This window comes from Canis aureus, chromosome 15, assembly GCF_053574225.1.
Source record: "Canis aureus isolate CA01 chromosome 15, VMU_Caureus_v.1.0, whole genome shotgun sequence".
Lineage (NCBI taxonomy): Eukaryota > Metazoa > Chordata > Mammalia > Carnivora > Canidae > Canis > Canis aureus.
Genome location: NC_135625.1, coordinates 63,640,391 through 63,665,433, shown reverse-complemented (window position 1 = coordinate 63,665,433; position 25,043 = coordinate 63,640,391). Strand labels below are relative to the sequence as shown.

Sequence of the window (25,043 nt, the reverse complement as noted above, 5' to 3'; positions counted from 1 at the left end):
AACACTTGCTTGACTAGTTAGCTGTCTTCCTCTGACTTTTCCCGAAAAAAGTCTTCAGCCTCTCATTCTCTCTTGCACAGCATTTATTTTCACCTTCAAGAGCTGCCATTCATATATCCCTCTTCCCTCTGCCTGAAAATGCTCCAGCCTCCTTTTGCTTCCCTATGAAAGCCAGGAGGAAATGCCACCAGCCCCGGGAAATCCTGGTGTCTGAAGACAGTCTGAGGACAATCCCACCCTTGCTGGCCTCACTTTATCCAGTTTGTACATGGACATATTATGCAATTCCTTCCAGGTCCCGAGGAATGACTCATTGTTAGTGAACCTGTGTTTGGCATATCAGGCTTCTGACCCTCATCTACATGTCATGCTATTTTTTTTTTGGGGGGGGGGCTCAGTTTGCTTGCAGATGCAAATTAGGCAATGATTATACCCACCTACTCTACCCTCAACCACCTTATATGGCTCTGAAATGTTCCTATCAGAATCCCATCATTAGAAAAACTATGGCATATCCATTAACAGAAAATTCTGTAGAGGTTTTTTTTTTTTTTTTTTCAGTTTACTTTGTATTAACTTCACTTTCTTTTTGGGAAGACTTTAAAATTATCTACATGACATAATCTATTCTCTTAAACCTGAAAGACTAATGTGGGTAGGATTAAGTAATGCAGACTTTCTTAACCTCCGTAGCCTTCAAAGTCCTCATAAAGGTGCTCCGTTTCTTAGTCTCTCTGACAGCTGGATGGTAGGTCAGGTGCAAACCAAAGCCAAGACTTTTTTTTCTCTATAAAATTTTAGCCACAATATTAACTCCTGAGACCTTTATGAAATGATCTGTAATAGGATTGTACTTTTCTCTGATTTTTTAAATCAAGTATTAAAACTTCATGAAAATAGATGTCTAAGGGCCCAAAGTTAAAAAGTACTCTTCATCTTAGCCTTTCTGTATGGAAAAGGCTTTTCCTTTTTTTCCTTTTTTTTTCTTTTTTGTCATTCTCTTTACCACTCAATTTATCCCTCTTTTTTTCTCTCCCCTTTGCTCTCCTTCTTTCTTCCTTTCTCCCTGTTCTCTCTTGCTTTTCCCCCTTCCCTCCTTCCTTCTCTTTCTTTCCTCACTCTTCCTTTTCTTCTTCATTCTAATTTATTAATTTCAGTAATTATCAATTGGCCATAATTTAAACAAATATCAAGTCTGAACAGAAAAGTTCCCAAGAATAAAGCATAAGGTCTATTTTTTCTTTTTCTTTTAAAGAAACTTATCTATCATCTATCTATCAATGTATTATCTATCCATTGATCTATCTCTATACCCAACATGGGGCTCTAACTCATGACCCTGAGATCAAGAATTGAATGCTCTACTGACTGAGCCAGCTAGGTACCCTGAAAGTCTATTTTTTCACCCAGATTCCCCTATTTATCAACAAACCCAAGCAGAAAGGCCATTATTGGCAAATGGCCACAAATGGCAATCACCTGGCAAGGAAGAAGACTACTTGTCGATGTGTCTATTTCCTCGACCACTGTGGCCTCCTCTTTACTTCCAGTCACTGCGCTTATGTTATCATCTCTGATCATCATCCTGATTTGTTCCCTTCAACTTTACTAGCAGAACTATTTCATTGACCATCATTCAGCATAGGATCTTTTCTTTCAGCACCTACCATCCTAACATAGCAGAGGACAAACAGCAAACAATTATCATTACACAAACAAAAATCTAGCCTAGCCTTAAGCCATGGAAACTGATAACTCCACTCCTCCATTTCTTTTCTTCATCCTAATTTCTATGGTTCCCTTTACACTCAAACAATAAGAATATCCACATTTGTTCTAACCCATTTCATTAGATATAAGCCGCTCACTTTCAGCTATGCCTCTACTGGGTCTTACCTTCTGTTCAAACTTTAGTGTGACCTAAACCTGAACCCCAGAGGCTATTGAACCCCCTCATCACCAAGCCCTTCCCAGACTGAGGATACTGACTTATGCATTTACCACAAAAATTTAGCATTAGAAAGTCAAGATGCACCCAACGGGATTGCTTGAGCACTGAGCCCCACTATATAACCATAGCCCAATTGCCTCTTCATAATCAGGGTCCAACTTGTGACTCTTTCCTTGTCTTATATTCCCTTGACACTCTGAATGGCACAGGTGGAGTTGAAGGAAATGTGGTGCCACTTCCTTCTGGCCTTTCTGGTTTATGGTGAAAAATCATCAGTGATTCTAATTATTTTTCTCTTGCAGCTTTCAATAGTTTGGTCAAATGTCTTTTCATATTTTTGTCCATTTTCTAATTGGATTTTTTTGTTTACTGTTAAGTTTTGAGAGGTCTTTATTCTAAATTTTTTTCTTTGTTTCTAGTTTTCAGAAGTTTGACTATGATGTGTATTGGTGTGGATTACTTTGAGTTTATTCTATTGGGATTTACTCAGCTCTTGAATCATTACATTCATGTCTTTTGATAAATTTGAGATATTTTTCAGCCATTATTTTGAGTATTTTTCAACTCTTCTTCTAGATGCTGATGACATAAATGTGAGAATTTTTCTTTTTATATTCCCACAGGTTCCAAAGGATCTGTTCTTTTCTCTTTTAAAATCTATTTTCTCAGCCGTTCAGATTGCATAATTTCTATTACAGTATGTTTTTCTTCTGTCCCTTCCATTCTGCTTCTGAGCCATCCACTGAGTTTTTATACCAGTTATTTTATTTTTCAGTTATAAAATTTTCATTTGTTTATTTTTGTATCTTCTACTTTTTTTTTTTTTTTACCGTTTTCTGTCTCTTTGGCAACACTTTATTTTCATTTGTTTAAGGCATGTTTCTAATTGCTTGCTGAAGCATCTTGTAATGACTACTTTAAATTCTTTCTCAGATAAATTTAATATCCCTGTCACCTCAGTGTTGATGTCTCTTGTCTATCTTTTTTCCACTCAAGCTGAGATGTTCCTGGTTCTTGGTATGCTGAGTAATTTTAAACAGCTATCTGAATATCTTGTGTGTTACATTATGAGACCCCAGTACTTACTTAAACCTTCTGTTTTTACCTGGCTTCTTCTGACCCTGCTCCTGTAGGAGGGGTCATGCCATCTCCTTACTGCCAGATGGGGGTAGAAGTTCAGGTTTCCCCCCTGGCCTCCACTGACATTACAGGAGCATGAATATGGTGGGAGGAGGGCCTTAACATTAGGCTGGGGTAATAGTGAAAGTCTGGACTCCCCTACTAAACTTTCCTTCTCTGTCACTAACCTAGAGGGTAAGAGAAGGGGTGCCTCATTCTGCTGGATTAAGTGTGTGGCAGCCTCAGAAAGGTTTCTGACCATGGATGAGGCAATTCCCTGACTCTTAATAGTGGAACACAGATTTCTAAATATTTATAAATTTAACACAATCCATTTCTTTCTGAAGATTATTAACTTCTACAAATTTATACTCCTCAGCCAATTTTTAACTATCTCCATCTTCTAAATAAGCTGTGTGATTTCTTTCAATAAGTCCATGTAGATGAAAAAAATGACCAGAAAATTTAAAAATATATATATGTTATGAAGATGATGACTCTTCCCTGGCATAAATGTCAGTATCTAGAAATAGCCTTAATGAGTCAGCATTTTTTCTCAGGAAAGACAACAATGGAGGCATGAGTGGATAAATAACTATGATGATAGTATTTATGCAGTTGCTTATTAATCATTAAATTATCTATTTTTATTTAAAATTACCCTTGTTTATCATTTGAGATAAAAATAATACCCCCATGATAAGGCCACAAATTTAAAGGTATGAAAATATTCTTTATCCCATTTGCTAAAATATTAAGAGCATGTATCCCACATATGACAGACTCAAACTGCCACATCAAGTCATTGAAAAAATAATCTAAGCACTATAATGTATGCTGGAAAGTGTGAACTTACTAAATACCAATAAGAGGATCTGAATTCCAGTCTCCATTTTCCTGTAAGAAGTGTAATGACTGTGCTAAAACTGTTTCTTGATCTGCAAAAAGAAGAGCAAGAGCTTGGATTAAGGGAGTCAATGCCTGATACAACTCTAATATTTCATACATTAGAGTAAGGATAAAATGATTACATTTAAATATGTCAGTGGAGCTTCGTTGCAACTATGTAACCGAGGTATGTAGAATTAGACATTGTTTTAGAATAATGAAATGTTTTATATTATAGGAGTGAGGAGTCATTTGCTTCACTCTTTTATCAGTTTCTCTAGTTAATATATCAGGGCTCTCTAGAGAAACAACAATAGGTGATAGATAGATAATAGATATAGATAGATGATAGATAGATAGATAGATAGATAGATAGATAGATAGATAGATAGATGATAGATAGAATTGGCTTACATGATTGTGGAGACTGGCAAGTCCAAAATCCATACGGCAGGCAGGTGGCTGTTGGAATAAAAGTTCAGATAGGGTTTCCATGTTACAGTATCAAGGCAGAAATGCTTCTTCTCTCAGAAATTTCAGTAGCTGCTCTTAAAGCTTTCAGCTGATTAGATAAGGCTCACCTGCATTACCCAGGGTAATCTTTTCATTTTAAGTCAAGTGATTGTAAATGTTAATCTCTTCTACCTTCACAGCAATATCTGTGCTAGTGTTTGACCAAAGAACTGGCCCCATAGTCTAGCCAAGTTGACATATCAAATTAACCATCACAGTGATGATATGTACTAACGATAGTACCTGTTATGTAGTACCTAAAATACCTCAAATTATTCTTGGTGCTTTGAATGAGTAGTCTTATGTAATTCTCAATGTAATCTCATGAACTACCTTGTTATTTTCACTTGAGACATGAGGAAACTGACTCTCAAAATAATTTTGCCCAATGTCATAAAGCCAATATAAATGATACAGTCAGGATTGAAATTTAGGCTTACTTGACTTAAAAAATGTGACAAAGTGAACGCTGGAAAGAGAAGTCAGAAAGTTCAGATTTGGATAATTTCTTTCCCAGTAGCTCACTTTTGAACTTGAGGCATGTAATGGCATTCTTTTCTGCTTATCTATAATGAAGAGATAGAATTGGGCATTCTCTAAAAATATTCTGTGATTCTTTTTTGATACTGTACACATTTTACCTGCTTTTCTTTTCAAATACATTATTATCCTTTAAAGGGTCGACATTTCATTGGAGTTTGGGTCGGGTCATTCTTGAGCTGCATAATGAACATCTTGTGCTAGTTGATTATTCAATTACAACAGAGAAGAGACAAACCATTATAAGAAATTATGAATCTACACATCAGAAGGAAATCCTGTGATTTTGTTTTGCCCATCAGCCTTTCCATCTGTACTTCTGTTATAATGAAACAAAATATAATTTAATGAATAGGGAGCCACGTGAACCGAAGAAAACAGTAAGGATGGCTGATGCCAGATGGTGAATTTTGCAGAGTTTCACTCAACACTTTTTTTTTTTCTCCCTAGGTTTCTTGGCCCAGTATCTACTTACCTCAGTAACAGAAAACAAGTTTTTCACACCATTACGTCCTGCTGAGCCAATGCAGTTATGAAAGAGCAGGCTGGATTCTTTTTGTCCCATACATCAACTACAACACCATCGGCTAAGTTCCATCTGCAGAATCTTTATTACTGCTGATGATGTCAGAGGAAAGGAACATAGCTTGATTAATAGATTGCAGGTGGAATTTACAACACTGGCAGGTGAAAATGATCTTTTGATTTATAAACTCAGAACATTCAATTTAAAAGTCACTGAGAGTGAATAAATATGTTCAAAACCCACCAGATCACTTTAGAAATCAATTCTCTATTTATAATTACAATTTAAATGCCATTAAAAAGCTCCTTTCGTTGCTGTTTTGTATTTTTTTTTAATCTGTTAGAATCATCTGCTTTTCTGGGTGGAATCATTACAGAGAATCCTACCACAAGGACCTACTCTTTGTAGGTTCTTTGTGAGTAACTTATTTCAAGACAATGTAGTATTGTGTATGTGTACTCTGTAGATCCACAGACTCATAACAGCACACGCATAAAATGTGAAAATCTGAAAGTTAACTACTATCACCGAAAATATGATCAATGACAGGAACATATAATTATTGTTACAATACTCACTTCTTCAGAACTTATTTTTTTTTTGAGGTTAAACAAAACAGCTTCTGACTTTACCATACTCCTCTAAAGTTTCTTTAATCAGGTAGAGTTGAAATTTTTTTATTGTCTAATGTCAAGATTTATTTCAGGACATCTGAATAAAGCTCATATTTTTTTTTCTTGTGTACAGTAGAGACAGCTAGGGTTAGGCGGTGCACACTTGCTTGGAGTGGAGGTCAGTTGTTTGCACATCTTATTATACCACTACCTTCTAAATAGGCATCCAAATGGAAAGGCACTTGATATGCTTTTTTTGTAAACAGGAAATTGCACAAAGAATAAAAGTGATATTTTTTAAAGAAGAATTCCTGAGTATTGCAATATCAACATGTTATTAAAAGTATGAGAAACACATTGAAAGATATTGGTACGGACTACATTCTTGCCTCATGCTAGCCTAACTTGATTTTCTTTGTTGAGTCTGTAACAACCCTCCCCATCGTTTGAAGTTGGTGGAGATGATTTTTCGTTCATCCTCATTCTTTTGTTCAACTGACATTTTAATATTAATATTTAGGTGCTCAACTTTACCCATAATGGAATGTACATCTGTGTAGTGTCAGAAATACACAGTATATATCATAGAGGATCAACTATCAGAAGATATTGAGAAAGCTCAATAGTGGGCAGCCCAGGTGGCTCAGCAGTTTAGCACCGCCTTCAGCCCAGGTCGTGATCCTGGAGTCCCAGAATCGAGTCCCATGTCGGGCTCCCTGCATGGAGCCTGCTTCTCCCTCTGCCTGTGTCTCTGCCTCTGTGTGTGTGTGTGTGTGTGTGTGTGTGTGTGTGTGTCTCATGAATAAATAAATAAAATTTAAAAAAAGAGCTCAGTAGTAATACCAGCTTCTTTATATTAGGGATAACCTAACCTTCAGGATTCTCTGTATTATTATGTGACTTTAATATGTTAATGTCCACATTAATTTTTTTAATGTAGCTCTTGTTTGTGTCCTTGGACTTACTTTAAACAAGCTTTTAACAGCCTAAATCTATAGATACAATCACTGATATCATCTGTCAGAGCTTTAATTATTTTTTCACTATGATTCTCCATGGTTACTCTACACTTAACATATGATGTTTTTTAAGAAAATCCATCCAAAAATATCTAAAATTTGTCTAAGTTACTCTGGTCAATTTATACATCAAAAGTCAATTGGCAATATGCAAATGTGTCTCTCAGTCAACAGACCTAGGTATGAAGGAAATTTAAGTTTATGTTCTCTTTTTTCAATTTAATAACTCAATCCCTTTGAGTTATTAATGACATTATCTTAGTCTTTGGGATGAAGGGTCGGAGGTTTTCCCTGATTTCTGATATCTCAGGTTTTGCCAAGGTTTAGAATGGCTTACATATTGTCAAGGATTTAAGGGACAAGAGGCTAGCTGACCTTTGAGTTATCAATTTGCAAGTCATAAACCATCACCTAAGATGCATGCAGTCTTTGGTGTTATGGCTTAAGTGTCATCACATCCCCAAGTTTATCTGTATTGTCCTCCCACCTTATCTTCTGGAGTTTAATAGTTTTACGTTTTATATTTAGATCCATTATCTATTTTGAGTTGATTTTTATACGTTTATATTTAGGTCTATTATCTGTTTGCAGTACATTTTGTTCATTTTGTGAGGTTTGTGTCTAGTTGTTCCAGGACCAGTTAAAAGACTGCCTTTTCTTCATTACATTATCATTGTCCTTTGCCGAAGATCAGTTGGCTATGTTAAAGATAGGATAAAAGGGATTTCTGCATTGGCTGGAAGGAAGAACTCTGTCCTTAAAGAAAGATTTCTTTCAATGTTAAGATTTGACAATTTAATTGACTAATAAGATTGATATTAGTAAGCATTTCTTTAAATTTCATTTGTTTTCAAATATATTATTAAAAGTGGCCAATCCAGTGAAACTAAGCAAGTTTCTGCTTTCTCCAGGGAATATTAACCCAAGGAAACTTGGATTGCAAGTTTTCCTATTTCTCGCTCTTATACACAGCTTCTCAAGGTCTTCTAGTAAAATTCACTTGAGGAGACTAATGGCTATATATTTTCAAGACATCTATAGTGCAGGATTAGCTTCTATAATGCACTATGTACCTTGCTTATAAAATTCAACACTCCAAACTCTACTTCAGATCCTTTGGTGGCCTCTATATTGTCCACTAAAATTATTTCCTAATGGATAAATTCTTTTTTGCCACTAAACTTGTCGAGAGTTAAAAATCTCCTTCAGAGTAAAGAAGAGCTCCAAGAAAGGTATTTCCTAGGTTTTAAATCATTTTGCAAGTTTTACAGTAAAAAAGTAAACATATGAAACAGATAATTATCAAAACAAAACAGTCTAAAAACATTAAGAGTATAGACATCTTGAAAACTCACCTTAACCATAGTCCAGTTGTACAAAGTAGATCTGAAAATAGGAAAAAAAGGGGAAAATGCATGTGTCTCTTCAGCATTTTATATGATTTAATAATACAAAGTGATTCTTATGATTTTTGTAACACCTCATTTTACAAGTGGATGTTTCATCTTAAAACATGGAATCATTTTCCAAGTAAACATGAATACATAGTAAATTCTTTGAGGTACTAAGCATCTTGGAAGTGTACTTGTCTTTTTTTATTCACTCAAAAAATATCCATTGAAGGTCCAATAGTGTTACTTAGGACATGGGGGGAGGTAGGTTATAGATAACTGTTGATTGAACTGAGTTTACTTCTTCGGGCATTTTTTTCCAATATTTGCTCAACTTAATATACTATTCCATCTATCACTGCTGGCTCGATCCTGAAAGGGTAGCATTTTGGCATTGGCAGCCATGCAATGCTAGATTGGCTACCGTCTGCTCTAGGTTCTTTTTTCTCTTCTAAAGTTTACCAGCATTCAGATAAAGTTATCAGCTTCTGCTTAAACTCTTGTTTGTTCACATTTCAATCATTCCTGATTTGTGTTGAGTCCAGCTTTCTTTTCTGATCACACATCCACATTTTTTCCACAGGAGAAAAATTACCTTGGAAATTGTTCTGGGTGAATTTTTCAAAAAATATATTAATATTTTGCATTTATAATACTCTATTTTAGAAACCTAAACTTTGTCATTGGGTCATTAGGCACTCCCTTCCCACTGGTCAATATGCCTTTGGCCCATTAAGCTTCAGTTGGATAAGCCAGTGATAACAGTTGAAACTAAACACAACAGTAACTTCCCTGATCATCAATATTTCAGTACAAGGGAAAAAAAGAGCTGTTGCTGCAGTATTCAGCACGGCACTCACTCTGCTAGGCCTGAGATAAGACTTAGCACAATGTCATAAGTAAGTAATGATCAAAGAAAGTCCACACTGCAAGATCCAGTTTGATACACATGAAAGCAAGTGTTGAATACAATGGAAACAGTCCATCACAAAACACAATCCAGAACATCCTGAACTCCTTCAGAATTGTTGAACAAGTTCTAATTTCACAAAACACCCAACGAGATCATCAATATTCAGAATTTAAATATTTCCGATGTAACACACAATATTTAGCACAGAGAATCGATTAACTTCTCATTCAACATATAAATTTATTTTTTTTAATTACAAGGAAAGCCATATCACTAAGAATTTCATTTTAAGTTTAAACATATATTGCAAGAATCACAAATTATGGCAACTCACTTAACAAAAATAAAAAATATTGATTGTTTCATAGACAGCAAACTCTACTTGAATCTATTTGGTGATACTCAAAAAAGAGGAAATCGTCTCTGCTTTCAAAGAATTTATAATCTAGTGCAGGGAAAAAAAAATAACCAGAGCTTAAAATGCAACTAGAAAACATTTATAAAGCATTAAGCCACAGCTAATATAATTAAGCCACAGTTAATATAATATAGCCTCAGTTAATATAATTCAGTAATATGAAGCAAAAAAGGAGCAAAAAAGTGGTCAGAGTGGGTAGTGGAACATATAGTTATGGGTTGCAAAGCATTTTGAGATGAAAGATTGTAGCAGTTCCTCTTTATTCATGCAGAACTAGCTGAGTGCAGAAATCAAACTTTTTACCAGCAGGTCACAACACATGCGAGTCAGTTTAGTGGAACTACTAGGCGCTTTCAACGAAAACTCAAGAGCACGGTTTAGCATAGTTCTTGCTCTGAAGAAGCAAAGTTGAGCACTTTGCAAACCAAATAAAAGAATGCTATGGGAGACACATTGTCTCTTGGTGACCTTGATCTTTTTGCTGTCCCTTTCATGACCTGCCTTGCTATGTCTCCTTTGCCATTTCAGTTGACTATCCAGCTTAGAGTAATATACCCCTTTCTAATTTCTGCTTTGCAGTTCCTGCTTTGAAACATTGAACCACTAACAGACGTCCTTTAGCGTGGCTTCAGGGCATGGAATCTCTTGGGAGAGACTTTTTATTTATTTTTTTAAAATATTTTATTTATTTATTCACGAGAGACACAAAGAGAGAGGCAGAAACATGGGCAGAGAGAGACTCCCTGAGGGGACCCCAATGCAGGACTCAATCCTAGGACCCTGGGACCACACCCTGAGCCAAAGGCAGATGCTCGACCACTGAGCCACTCAGGTGTACCCAGAGAGTCTTTTCATAACTACAGTCCTGTCAAAGGTTTTGAACTATAACTTGACTAAAGTTTCCTGTAGTACTGATGTAGGCTTCAGAAAGACTCAACAAAGAAGTCTGTGTGTGTGTGCGTGTGTGTGCGTGTGTGTGTGTTTTCTGGGCTGTAAGTGGATATAGTATATGTATGAAATGTCTATGAAGAAGTTTCTGGAAGTTATATACAAATGTTAACCTCAGTTGAATGATATCAGAAAGCTTTGAGCTTCTTAGCAAAAATTTACAAATTTTCAAATTTCAAATTTACAAATGAATTTAAATTTGTTCTGTATTTCCTAGCCAAAAATAATAATATAATAATAATAATAATAATAATAATAATAACAAAAAGGTAAATCAACACTAGAATCTATACTTCCTTACTGTATGGTTATTATTACTATTATTTTCTTACAATATAAACAGTTAATCTATTCTCATCAGGTTATATATCAATATTCTCACAAGGTTAACAAGTAAAATTGCCCTCAAATTTGGGATATGAACAAATTCAGGTTCTGATAGGTAGCCTTATCCGTGTTCCACACATTTTTTTTTTTAGATAAAAGCTATTGATCATACTTGATGATTGCTCCTAACCCTGGAATCAAAAAGTCTGAAAAGTAATATTAGAGAGACACCTGGGTGGCTCAGTGGTTGAACGTTTGCCTTCGGTTCAGGTCGTGATCCTGGGATCCAGGAGTCCTAGGATCAAGTCCTGCATCGGGTTCCCCATAGGGATCCTGCTTCTCCCTCCCCCTATGTCTCTGCCTCTCTCTCTGTCTCATGAACAAATAAAAAAAATATTTTTTTAAAGAGCAATATTAGAGAAAAAAAAACAGTTACCTTTCAACAAAACATTGCTAGTAATTTTCTTGTTAGGACTTCTTATATTTTTGGTCTTAGTATTACCTTTTTATACATTAACAGTCATGTCCTTATTTGATATATAGAACTATAAAAGTGAGGGCAATGGAGGGAAAGGACATGTGAGAGATGAGGGGGATCGTCTATTTTATGTACCACACTCTTCAGACATTTACTTATGACTACTGGATCTGTATTTCATACTGAACTTTCTTCTTTTAGCAGGAGACTTAAGATTTTCGCATTGGAATATTCACTCACCCTCTTCTTAAAATTCTGTATTCAGAATTGTTTTGTCTAAGTTTACCAACTGAAATATATTCTCATTCTATATTCATCATATAAAGAAAATTGTCTTCACGTTTAGGATTGTTGAATCATGTTTAGTTATCCTGAATCCTTTTTTAAAAATAGTAGCTTTATTACTTCATTTTTCAAACATTCTTACGACTACATATGGTATATTATCTGAGAAAATAAAACAGTGCAAACAGTACCATGTTCTTTATTTAAAGTGGAAATGAAATTTTCTCCATATAAATCTTATGTAATTCTCATGGTATATCCTATTTCCTTTTTTTGGAATAAAGTTATAAACTACAACATCTTCATTGACAAACTACCTTATCTACAAAAAATAGATTTCACCTTATAATATTTATATGAGAATGAAGTGATGTCACGTATGTCTTGAATAATTTGAAATATGTTAAGCAGTTTTTATAGACTTTCTAGTAATTTTAAATGAATTAAAGGTGCAAATGGATTGTTTTAAGATAACATACAGAAAACTTGGTTAGTAAAAGAAATTGCTGAATATCACAGAGGAGTCAACCCCAAACATAGATATATTATATTATAATAGACATAACCGAGCATTAAAATATTTAGAAGTGTTACTTCTTTTGTCCATTTACAGCAACACTACATTAATCTAGAGGAGGGAAAATCTCACTTAAAAATATTAAACTTTTAACAATACTTACAGGGATAAAATTCTAAAACTCTAGCTACTTGAAATTACACATTCAAATTAGACAAATTTCACTTAATATCAAAACAATGTTTCATATCACTGAGATTCATTATTGACACCAGAGTATTGTAACATATTTCCAGCTATCTGATCCCAAAAACTCAGTGATGTAAGCAGGGCACACAGATTATAATCTTTCTTTACCTCACCAAAGGGGCTCAGAGTTAATGACTGCATTGCTTTCACAGGACTAGCAGAGGGAAAGGTTGGGAAGGGAACAAAGCTATCAGTAGTCATAGGATTTCCTCAATTTTTGCCTTGGAAGTTTCATTCAATGACACTTATTAATCCTTTAAAAAATAACTCTTCATACAAAAGGAAAATAATTATGAATACAATATTCCCCTCCACATCTACATGATCTATATTTTCAGAACAAAGAAAATACACGTGGTTTTAAGGTATGCAGCTAGAAGTTCTTGTTTGTTAGTAGGCAGGTCTGCTTATTATCAAATATTCCCAGTTCCAAAATTAGTATTCATGTTTTTATTTCTCTTTGCATTAATCTGAATACTCAGCAAGATTTAATAGTTACTTTCAGCATTCAGTATGGGTTTTTTTCTCTGTGTGTGCTATATTTCTTAAGACACATAATCAGATGAAAGGCTTTGAGATAAAACACAAAAAAAAAGTTGAAGTATTTGCTGCGGTTCTGCTATTGTTGCATTTTAATTCCTATCAAAATCAATTACATTACCGAGCCCCTGGATAGAGAAGTCTGTATCTGCTGATGATTGAAAGGACAGTACACTTATTACATTGATATGGATAAGTCTTCCTTCCTCTCTCTCCAACCCTCACAGCAATCATTAACAATGAAGCCTTCATCACAATGGGCTGTCAGTGCTTTCCCCTCTATTAGAAGAAAAATATACCACCCATCTCCATGGAGAATAGGTAATGTAAGCTGAAAAATGTGGCGACGTGAAGCAAGGCATCACTTCAAGTTATTTTACCTAATTCCATTTGACATCTGGAAGAAAGTAATATTCATTTTATCTTACTATTGTAGATACTGGATGGGAACAATCAAGGCAATATATTCTGGACTTAAGAGGTAATACCGGCAAGGCCATCAAAAGTTTTCTGTTGTGACTGTGATTCAGTTTGACAGGTTTTATTGGTGCTGGTGGTGATCTTGGTGATGCTGGTATTGACTTGAGAATTTCCCAAGTTTTGTAGGATTTTGCAGATTAGAACCCATAATGCAACTGTAGAATCCTATTCTCAAGTTCAGATGTTAAAATGTTTAAAATGTTTAAATGTTTAATGCTAGAGAATACGAAATTAACATTTAAGTTATGTGTACTTTTGTTCTGTCTCCTTATTATTACCATCAAGAAAATGTTTTTTAAAAAATTTATTTGGGGGCACCTGGATGGTTCAGTGGTTGAGCAGCTGGTTTTTGCTCAGGTCTTGATCCTGGGGTCCTGGGATTGAGTCCCTCATCAAGCTCATCAAGCTCCCCTCAGGGAGCCTGCTTCTCCCTCTGCCTATGTCTCTGCTTTTCTCTGTGCTTCTCATGAATAAATAAAATCATAAAAAAATTCATATTTCAGATGTCAGTTGGGGATACTCATAAACAAATCAGATTAAATATAATGTGGCTAACTGCTATTCCCTGGAAATTACACTATAACTTACATTAGAGACATAACATTACTTCCTCTTAGTTGAAGGAAATGTGCCTAATAGCAAAACAAGCAGCCATAAAAGGTAGTGCATTCACTGTCATAAGAAATATTCAAAGACCAGATGACTACTCATCAAAAATGTCCTAATAAAAAAATGGAAATTTTTTGAGCAAAATCTTAGATGAATGAATTTACTCTGAAGTCCCTCCCTACCTTGTCATTCTATGCTTCTGTGAAAAAAAATAACATGATGTAAAAGATTAAAACTGGTCAAAATTACTCTAAGGCACTAAGAATTACCAGGAAGATATGTTTAAGATACAGAAGCAACAGAGTGCCTGAGTGGCTCAGTCAGTTGAGTGTTTGACTCTTGGTTTTGGCTCAGGTCATAATCTCAGGGTCATGAGATCGAGCCCCAGGTAGGGCTCTGCACTCAGTGTGGAGTCTTCTTGAAATTCTCTCTCTCCATCTCCTTCTTCCCCTCCCTTCCAACTCACTCATTCACTGACTCTCTCTCTCTCTCTCTCAAAATAAATAAATAAATAAAATCTTTTTAAAAATATAAAGAAGCAATTCATATCAAGCACTTGCATATGCCATAGCTTGTGACACTACTTAGAACAAAGAAAGAGAAACACACAAGTTTAAATCAGGAGAAATGTTTCTCTATTCTATTGCTAAAGCAATTTTCATACAGATTTCTAAGTGAAATTTGAGCAACATAAACATATAACCATAATGTACCATTTTCTTGCTGTCTTGATTAGAATTTAATACAGTGGCCTATATTCTATATTTAATTAATCACCAGAATTTACAAAACAGTCTTTCCAATTTGAGTGAGAAGATATAAAACTCCATTTTATTCCTCTATATAGGTAGCCACTTTTACTTTGAAACAAACAAAAAAATGCCACTGCCAGAAAATTTACTTTACTGGTACTTTAAGGTCAACAATTTAATTTTATGTAAGCACTTTCCTTTCTCTTATTTCCATATCTTCATTATAGCTCACTTTCACATAAAGCTAAATGTACTCTTTCATCACCAAGGCAGTAAAAAGGTTAATTTAAAGCAAGAGAAAGAAAGAAAAAAATAAGTCAGCACTTTACCATGGCCCAATCTTGAGTTCTCTTCAACTGCTTTATTTGTCTCACCATTTTCATTCTGAAATATTCCAAACACCCCAAAATAGACTAATAAAGTGAAGACCGGAGTACCAATCATTCTGCTCTGCTTAATCCTGACATCTGGCAAACCTGCTTCAGATTTTTAAAATCAATAAAACATTATTTAGGGAGCCGGCCCCTCCCTCTGTCATGAGGAATCTGATTTTCAATCTTAGACACAGGTTTGTGCTGTTGCTACTGAGTATTTATATGCAACTCAGAAGAAGGCCTACACAATGACGTCCACACGCATCGCCTTATTTAATCTTTAGAAAAATCTTCTGCATTATAGTTATTATTATTCTTATTTTTCAGATAAGGCCAAAACTAAGGCTGCCAGAGTTTAAGGAATTCCCATGAACCCATAGTGGCAAAAATAGAATCAAACAGAGGTCTTTTGCAGATTTCATTACCGTGTCCTACTTATTGCCTGTTTTTATGTAACTATAAGGAAGCTTTAGGACTTTTCAGGTGTTTCCTGGAAAGTAGAACTCCTTTTAAAATGTAGATAATATTATAAAACAGGCTTATACTTATTGTGCAGAGTCACTTTCTGTTTTAAAAATCATTTCTACGGGGCGAATTCGGAATTCCCAACTGCTTTCTACAAAACCATTTGCAAAATAGGGGATTGAGAGAGAAAGGTGCGGGGTGGGGGTGAGGGGGCAGTGGGGAGGGAAGGAGAGAGAAAGAGAAGAAGGAGGAGGAGGTAGAGAGAGAGGGAGGGAGGGAAATAGAACTGTTTTGTTACTAACAGCAGAATGAGAACATCAGTCAATTTCCTTCAGTGTAGAGAGAGCTGTATAATAAATTCAAGTGTCCCATATTAGAGATGGGCTATTTTATACTCTGCCCATTTTGCCTAAGAGTGCGGAGTCTCAAATGCACAACATGAACAGTCACAGCTGTTATTTCCACTATTTCAGAAACTCCAACCCTAAAATAAATCCCACGCTTAATTAGCAATTCAAATACTGCATAAAATATTTCTATGCTCCAATTTTTTCAGCTGATAAAAATTCAGGTTTTTTAATAAAAAGGAAGACAACTAAAATATTATAAGTCCAAGGAGAATGCAGGAATAAAATTGATTTTAATTGTAATTTTTCCCCTAAAGGAAAAACATTTTCCTCATGTAAAGTATGTTTAGGGATCACTAAAATTTTTGCAATTGCTTAACAGCTGCCTGGCAGCTTCACAAAAGAAAAAAAAATAATAAAGTGGGTATTTGGGGGGAAAAGTTTTGAAAACTGTCAAAAGTATATGCTGTAAACTATTAAAACATGAAACTGCCTGCTGCTTTTAATTCCATACATGAGAGATTATTCTCCAACACAGAGATGAAGCACCTGTACGTGTATATATTGAATTTCTCCCATTAGTATTGGCTAAGAAGTCATCCAAGATGTCTTCAAGACATTTCTTTTCCTTGGTTCTATTCACATTATGCTCTAAACCCAGAAGAAGACGAAGTTCCATGTAGGTTTTTTGGTCAGGAAGTTTTAGAAAAATCACTCCGAAGCTTTTCTCATTTTGCTAAGCCTACAAATACATGTGTTTGGGGAGACATTTGCTACACTGTCAATTAGTACTCATAGTAGCCATGTGTGACTCAAGTCTAATGGCCATTAAACACTAAAATAGTAAGGAGGTCGTTGAAACTCTCAGTTGACTAAATTATCTTCCCTGGGGCAGTCTTTTCTTTAGTGCTTGCATTAGTTTCTCGTCATCATTCACAGTGAAATTCAGGTGACAACCCCTGGTGCTTCTTAAACCTTTTCTAATTATACTGCTCCAGGTGTTCTGGTGGACTTGGGTTCTGTTCAAATATATCTTGAATGTTAGGAACGGAACGGTTCTAGTGGTGTGAATTGAGTGAAACTGTGTCTTCACTTCCTCGAGTTTTCCACTTTGTCATTATTCTGTTTATTTTTGAGGTAAAGATGGAACACTTCAGAAGCGATGGTTCTTTCCCCTCCGAGAGCACTGCAGAGTCCTTACTAACTAACTGGCTGGAGAAGACTGTTCCCTGTTTCTTGAGAATTATGCATGGTGACAATTTGTCACAAAACAACTGTGAACTTCCAGAATCTCTAGAAATCACTATTTGGTATTGTCATGTAGCCATCTAGGCAGTCATCTATGCAGCTTTAGCTATTATGCCAGGTGTTTTACTCCTTGGTGTTTCACCAGCTGTCCTCTGGGGTATCCAAAGTTAGTGACTCTATCTTTTGAAAATAACTTGGCCAGGCTCATGCCATTATACTTTCTGTCTACTACCTACCCAGTGGACAATTATGGCTTTTACATGGGCAAAGAAAAACAAATAAAGGCAGAAAGCAGAGCCAAATTAAAATTAGTGGTAGCTTCCCAGTATGGAATTCTACATTAGTGAAATATATTGGAAAGAGTGTCAGCTAACTATCTTACACGACAGGAACAGTGCAAACTGATTAAGTCATGGAGGGGGAATGAACAAGATGCACCAGCCAGACGGCTACCACTTAAAGTTGTCATTCATAAGCAGCTGATATTCTGAGAGAAAAACATGGTGTAGTGCAGTTTTACTGGGGACAAATGGAGTGAATTGTATGTATGCAGTTTAAATCCCTCTCAAGGAATTTTTCAGAAAATGTATAGTAATAAATTCCATATTTGAACAAGCCTAAATCTTTACTAATAAAAAATATATCTGTCCATGCATCCAACTAAATAAATGTTAAACAGATATTTAAGGGCTATAAGATTTTGGAGGAAGCCAAAAAAATTAATGTAACATATCTCATTACCAGTTCAGTCTTGATCCTGTCAGAATTAGACATAGAATTCCCACTTAAAAAGAAAAAAAGAGTTATCTATTTATTTTAGAGAGAGATAGAGAGAGCGTGCGAGCCAAGAGTTGAGGGAGGAGCAGAGAGAGAGAATTTTCAAGCAGACTCTGCACTGAGTGCTGAGCTCAACATGGGGCTTGACCTCATGACCCTGAGATCATGACCTGAACCCAAACCAAGAGTCAGACTCTTAACAGACTGAGCCACTCACATGACCCAAATTCTCATATTTTGGTCCTCAAAAGGAGACCATAGCTTTACCATTTTTTATATTCTGAATGACACAGAGATGTCCTATCCGTCCTATCCTAATAGGACGACCCTAATTCCCACTATCTGAAAGCTACAGCAATGAGATGCCATTTGTAATTTTTTTATAATCTGAGGGAAAATTATACCATCATATGTAAAATACACTTATCTTTGTTATAACTATACAAAGAGTTATAAGTGCCCTTATTTTTGTAAATGTATTCTGTTGTATTTTGAGAACTTTTATATTGGATGTAATTCTTTTTTTTAAGATTTTATTTATTATTTATTCATGATAGACACAGAGAAAGAGAGAGAAAGACAGAGACACAGGCAGAGGGAGAAGCAGGCTCCATGCTGGGAGCCCCAAGCGGGACTCCATCCCAGGACTCCAGGATCACGCCCTGGGCCAAAGGCAGGCACCGAACCGCTGAGCCACCCAGGGATCCCTACTGGATGTAATTCTAACATCACTAACACTGCTTTCTAAAAATTCATATTGAAGACAATGCAGCTTTGCCCAAAGATGTGTTTTTTGCAACTGTAAAGTATGAACTAAATTATGAATAACTATAGCCCAGTGAATGAAAGCAGCTTTAATATGTTACTAAAGCCTAAGAGGAAAAGCATCCCTGTCACGTTTATAATATTAACAAAGAAGCTAAAATGTGTAAAATCTGCCTCACATTTTTTGATATGTCCTAATGATGCCAATTCTCAGTTTATAAGACAAACATCTCCATCATTCTGCAAATAATTTAGTAGTTTTTCATTTAAGTGGTCATATTTGTTCCTTCGGATCTCAGAGGGCCTCTTTCCTTATCCCATTTGGTGACTCAATCACCACCATCCATCGTCTCTAACTGTTCAGCCTCCCCTGGGCCTGTGACCCAGAGCCCCTTCCAAGGAGGCAACAGACTGGGGCACGCTGTGAACAGTTTTTCTGTGAACCCAAATCTTATTAATTTAGCACATTCATCCAGATGTAGAACACTTTCCTGCAACTCTGAAAAGGTGCAGCACTGTAAAAAAAAAAAAAAATAGGCAAATTGTCCAAAGGAATACAGAGCATGTTTATGAAGTGAAATCGCTCTTCTGGAAGTGTATTAAATAGGATCCTGGTGAGGCAGCACTATATTGGGGGTATATGTTTGTTTCAACATTTGTATCATACTAATTGAGATACTTTAATTAATATTAATAAATTAAATTAATCATTAATTATTAATAAATTAATTAATAGTTTTAATTGAGAAACTACCTTTCTCTTCATCATTTAAAAGTTTTTATTTTGAAGTAATTCTAGACTTGCAGGAAGCTGCAACAAAAATAATACAGAATCCTGTGAATCTTCATCAGGTCGCCCAATGTTAACAAGTCACACAACCTTAGTATAATAATTACTTGAAACCAGGAAGTTGATGCTGGTTCAATATTGTTAACTAGACTACAAATCTTACTCAGATTTCACCAGTTAACACATGCAACTTTTAGCATGTGTGTAGAATGTTACACAATTTTATCACATGTATATGCTCATGTAACCACAACCAAAATAAAGATGCAGAACTGTTCCATTACACAAAGTAGCTCCCCTCCCCTTGTCCCTACTAACCACTACACTGCTCTTCATCTCTATCCTTTTGTTACTGCAAGAATGTTATATAAATGGATTCATGTGCATATGACTTTTTGAGGGCAACTTATTGCCTTCATTTTGTCTCAATGGTTTTGTTTTCAAGTGTGCTCATGTCCTGAAATATCAAAAGTGAAGACGCTTTAGAAAGGGGTAAATTCCTATGTATTTCTGCTAATGCTCTAAAACCAGATGGGAGGCCAACATGCTAATATCATTTACATAGGATTTATATCTTTTGGCAAATACATGGGAAGTTAAAAACATGGCACCTTCTTCAGTCCTGAACTTCCTCAATTTCTGATGTAAACTTGAGAATTCACCGTTGAGTAGTTGACCTGTATATAACTTTTGTGACTGACTGTTTTTACTCAAGTGTATTGGCCTTGAAATCCTTCCAAGTTGTACTGGGCATCTGTAGTTTGTTTCCTGTTATTGCTGAGTAGTGTTCCATTGTATGGATGTACCATAATATGCCTAGCCATTCACCCTTTGGAGGACTTTTGAGTTGTTTCCAGTTTGAGGCTATCTGGGTGCTATGAACATTCACATGCAGATTTTTTGTGAATGTATGTGTTCATATTTCTAGGATAAATGCCTACAAGTGCAATGGTGGAAATAATTGTTTATGAGGGGGATAATAAGCCTAAATTAACTTTAGCTGTATACATAGCGTTAAGAACAAAAATCATAATAAAAGTAAAAGGAGTTAATAATGAGATTGAACTTAATGCTAAACAAAAATAACATGGAAAGGGATGGGACTTTGTCTATAGATGAGTGAAGAGGTTGGCAAATCTTCTCCCACAAAACAGGTATAAAACTACACACACAAAAAACAAACAAACAAACAAACAAACAACAACAACAAAAAAAAAAAAAAAAGAAAAAACTACACAAAAATTTCCCAAAACAACCATATCAGAGATCTGGATATCAACAAAAAGCAAACATCAAATTGAGAAGCCATGATTCACACAGCACTGCTGAACTTCAGGTAAGAGCTGTGGGTGTCTACTTCATTTATGCCTGGGGCTCCCGCTACCTCCCACATCACCTGGAACAGCATGGTTATCCTACTGAGCCATGGCTGGTTATGCCCACCAGAGGCAAATTGGCCAGAGGAGATGAACACCCTTCCACTCCAGGATGTACTCAGATGCATTGTCAGTGCGAGTAGCAAATCCAGGAGAAAATTATGGGCACAACCTTCGGCAACCTTAGCCTGAGAATGTAGTCCCAGTTAAGTCACAGAGTAGACTAGAGGAAGAGCCAGAAATTTAACAAGGTGATCTTGAAACTGATGGACCCATAGAGGCTTCATAATCTCTCCATTCATCTCAGGCACTTATCTCAGATGTGTGTAGGGAAGATGTGAGAGGATGCAGCGAAACTATAAAACAGAGGCAATTTAAAAAATCACCTGAATTTTGGACACATTTTCAAACCCACACACTGATCTATCATCAGACGATGGAATCTTATCCCTCAGAGCATTTCAGCACAACAGCACAGCCTACAGTGAATCACTGGCTGGTCACAAAGACATCCCGGAAATTCGCCTAAATTTAAGCAATCATCATCACCATCATCTAAGGAGAGACATCAGTGATTGTACAGCACAGAGGAGAAAGAATCCACAGGCTAAGTCCACTCAAGTTACTTTTAAAATAAATAAGCAAACAACAAAGCAAAAGCAACAATCCTCAAGGGGAAAAAAATCAGAATATGGAGTTACTAAATGACCTAAAATGTCCAGTTTTCAACAAAATAAGATGAAAAGGCAAAGAAGTAGTAATCTGACCTATTTCTCAGTAAAAAAAGTAATCAGTAGAAATTGTCATTGAGTGGAACAAGATATTTGATTTGGCAGACAAAGACTTCAAAGCAGATACAACAAAAATATTTAAGCAATTAAAGGTAACCAAGTTTAAAATAATAAAGAAATATATGATTATAATAACACAATAAATAAAGAATATCAATAAAGCAAAAGAAACAAATGCAAATTCTAGATGTGAAATGTACAATAATTTTAATGAAAAATTCACTAGATGGGCTCAAGAGTAGACTTGAAATGACATGACAAATAATCAAGTGAACTTGAACATGGATGCATAGAAACCATCCAATCTACAGAACAACAGCAACAACAAATTGGAAAGGGAATGCAGGACCTGTGGGATAACAGCAAATGTACCAACATATATGTAATGGGAGTCCCAGAGATGAGAAGAGAGAGAGAAAAGAGCCAAAAAGACAAAAAAGAAACAAAAAAGAAAAAGAAAAAGAAAAAAAAAAGAGGAGAAAAAAAAAAAAAACTAATAGAAAACTTCTCAATCTCGATGAATATTTCCAAAGTTCCATTCTTCCAGTCTCTGATTTTGTTAGGTATTTCAGTCCTTTTGCTTTTAATGTAATTATCTATGTGTTTGGATTTAGATCTACCACTTAATTATTTTTTTCCTTTGTATTACATGCTATCTTATTCCTTTGGGTTATTTGGAAATCTTTAGCATTCCATTTTAATTAATTAAGTTTGATTTTGACTATACATCTTTTATATTTTTAATGGCTTCTCTAGGGATTATGAAATGCATATGTAATTTTACAATCTATTTAGAATCAGAATTTTGCCACTTTAATTATAGTGTGGAAATACTATCACTTTCTAGGTCCTTTTATACTCTAATTGTCATATAAATTACATATACATACACTGAAACCATTAAACTCATATTAAAGAACTGAAGAGAAGAATACCTATTCTGTGTACCCAGTATTTACCTTTTCTGTTGTGTATCCTTCCTTAGTGATATTCCAAGCTTCCTTCCAGTTATCATTTCCTTTTATCTTAAAAGCTCTCTTTGGTAGTTATTGTAAGTCAGTTTGGCTGGCTACATATTCTCTTAGTTTTCCTTCAACTGAGAATGTTTTATTTTATCTTCATAGCTGAAGGATATTTTCACTGGACATGGCATTCTGGGTTAACAGGGTTTTTAGCACTAGAAATTTAGTGCCACTCTGTTCTGGACAATTCACTCATTAGAATCTTGGTTCCCTTAAAAATGAAGGTGTCATTTTCCAGGGGTTGCTTTCAAGGTTTATTTGTCTTTAGTTTTCTGTGGTTTGATTATGTAGAAGCATAGATTATTTGGATTTCCTACTGATGGTTCGCCTTCTGTAGGCTGTGGTTTCAACGAGTTCAATTTTTAAAGCTTTTTTATATGTTTACTACCCAGGTGTTTACCAGCTATTGGTGAGTCTGTGCCATAGATTACAACTGCATAACATGCTAAAGACTACAAATATGTCACATTAAGTTATCAGGATCAATAAACCTAGGTCTGCCCTCAAGAACATCTTAGCCTAATAACAAAATCAAGCATGGAAATAACACCAACATATAGTTTGTAGATATGTACAAAGTTAACACAGAAAACAGAGGAACTAAAAGAAGAAATCTATGGGTCAATGTCAGTAGAATTCATTTTCCTTAAATGCAGTATAAATTTTTAAAATTTTATATTAAAATGTACATTTCCATCTATTGAAATGGTTTCCATACTGTTATTTGACCTGTACAGAAATAATTTCAAAAGCTTTGACTTAGATCATCATAGCATAATCATCCTTACCTTAGCTAACAAACATGACAGGGAACACTGAAAATGCCATGGACAAGAAATATTTCTAACAGTAATTTGATTAGCAGGTGCTCAATATTCACTAAAAGAATATTTCCAGGAAAATCCTAAATTACTGAAATATTTCTGACTGCATTTGCCCTACACATCTTGTAAGCTTTATCAATCACCTCATATATAACCCCAAAAATACTGCCTAGCATAAACAGCTATAATTTTCTGTCACTGTCATGAATGTGTTTTGTTTTGTCTTGCTATATGCATAACATTTTTAAAGTACTTATTATTGCTAAGACTCAAACTTGGACCATCTTCTAGAAGTATTTTGCCTTCCCTCTACTACGTACTTCTCTTCTACTATGTCCCTTTGAGTATGTAATTGTGTTGGATATATATATATATTATATTATATTATATTATATTATATTATAATTATTATAATAATATATTATATTAATATATATATTATTATTAAGAATATATATATTCATGCTTTACTTAACTCTGGATTTTCTTCAGTACTCACCCACATAGTGTCCCTAAGAGCAAGACTAATTCTAAAAAAAAAAGGAGGGGTGGAAAGGAAAATCATAGCTGCCAAAGTATAAATTATACATAGGGTATTGGATACATTTGTTCATGTTGGTGAATTTGGGATTCATAACATAAACTAAAGAAAAATCCATCATAGCAAGGAATGGTAAAGCATAGAAATTTACTCCTTATTTATAATAACAAAACACAATTTCATGTCTGAGGAGGGAATTCAGTTGTCTCTATTTAATGTTATTTGTTTAGTAAGCTTTTAAATAATACGCAGTTTCTTTAACACATAACTCCAAATGCATATAGGGATTGCTCTCCCACTCAAATGGTACTGCTAAGTTAAACTATTGATCTGTAGTGTTTTAATAACAGCGTTTGAGTTTACCAATAAATTACAATATAGGTGTTTAGGTTTAAAGCCTACATCGTGAGGTGAATGTGCGAATAATGCATGAGGATATCTGCAAAATTCTATTTATAAATGTCTTTCTCTTAACAAGGCTAGATAGAGATAACATTTTTATATGGTTTCTAAGTGCTTAACCAGTTACATCCCTGAAGTCTATTCTTAGGAATTTAATGTGTATTAGAACAACTTGCCTTTTTATTCCAGTATTTATCTGAATACACTAATTCCTATTTTTGTACCACAGGAGTTGAATTTAACA

General features: G+C 35.1%; 1 long non-coding RNA gene across 1 annotated transcript; it reads right to left on the bottom strand.

Moving 5' to 3' along the window:
- Nucleotides 1-3,635: 3,635 nt before the first annotated feature.
- Nucleotides 3,636-13,455, bottom strand: LOC144285041 (uncharacterized). The gene is made up of 5 exons (XR_013353434.1): nt 13,358-13,455; nt 8,526-8,556; nt 5,487-5,629; nt 4,373-4,420; nt 3,636-4,008 (listed from the first exon to the last, which is right to left on the bottom strand). It is a non-coding gene; the product is annotated as an uncharacterized LOC144285041 (long non-coding RNA).
- Between the last annotated feature and the right edge of the window lie 11,588 nt (nt 13,456-25,043).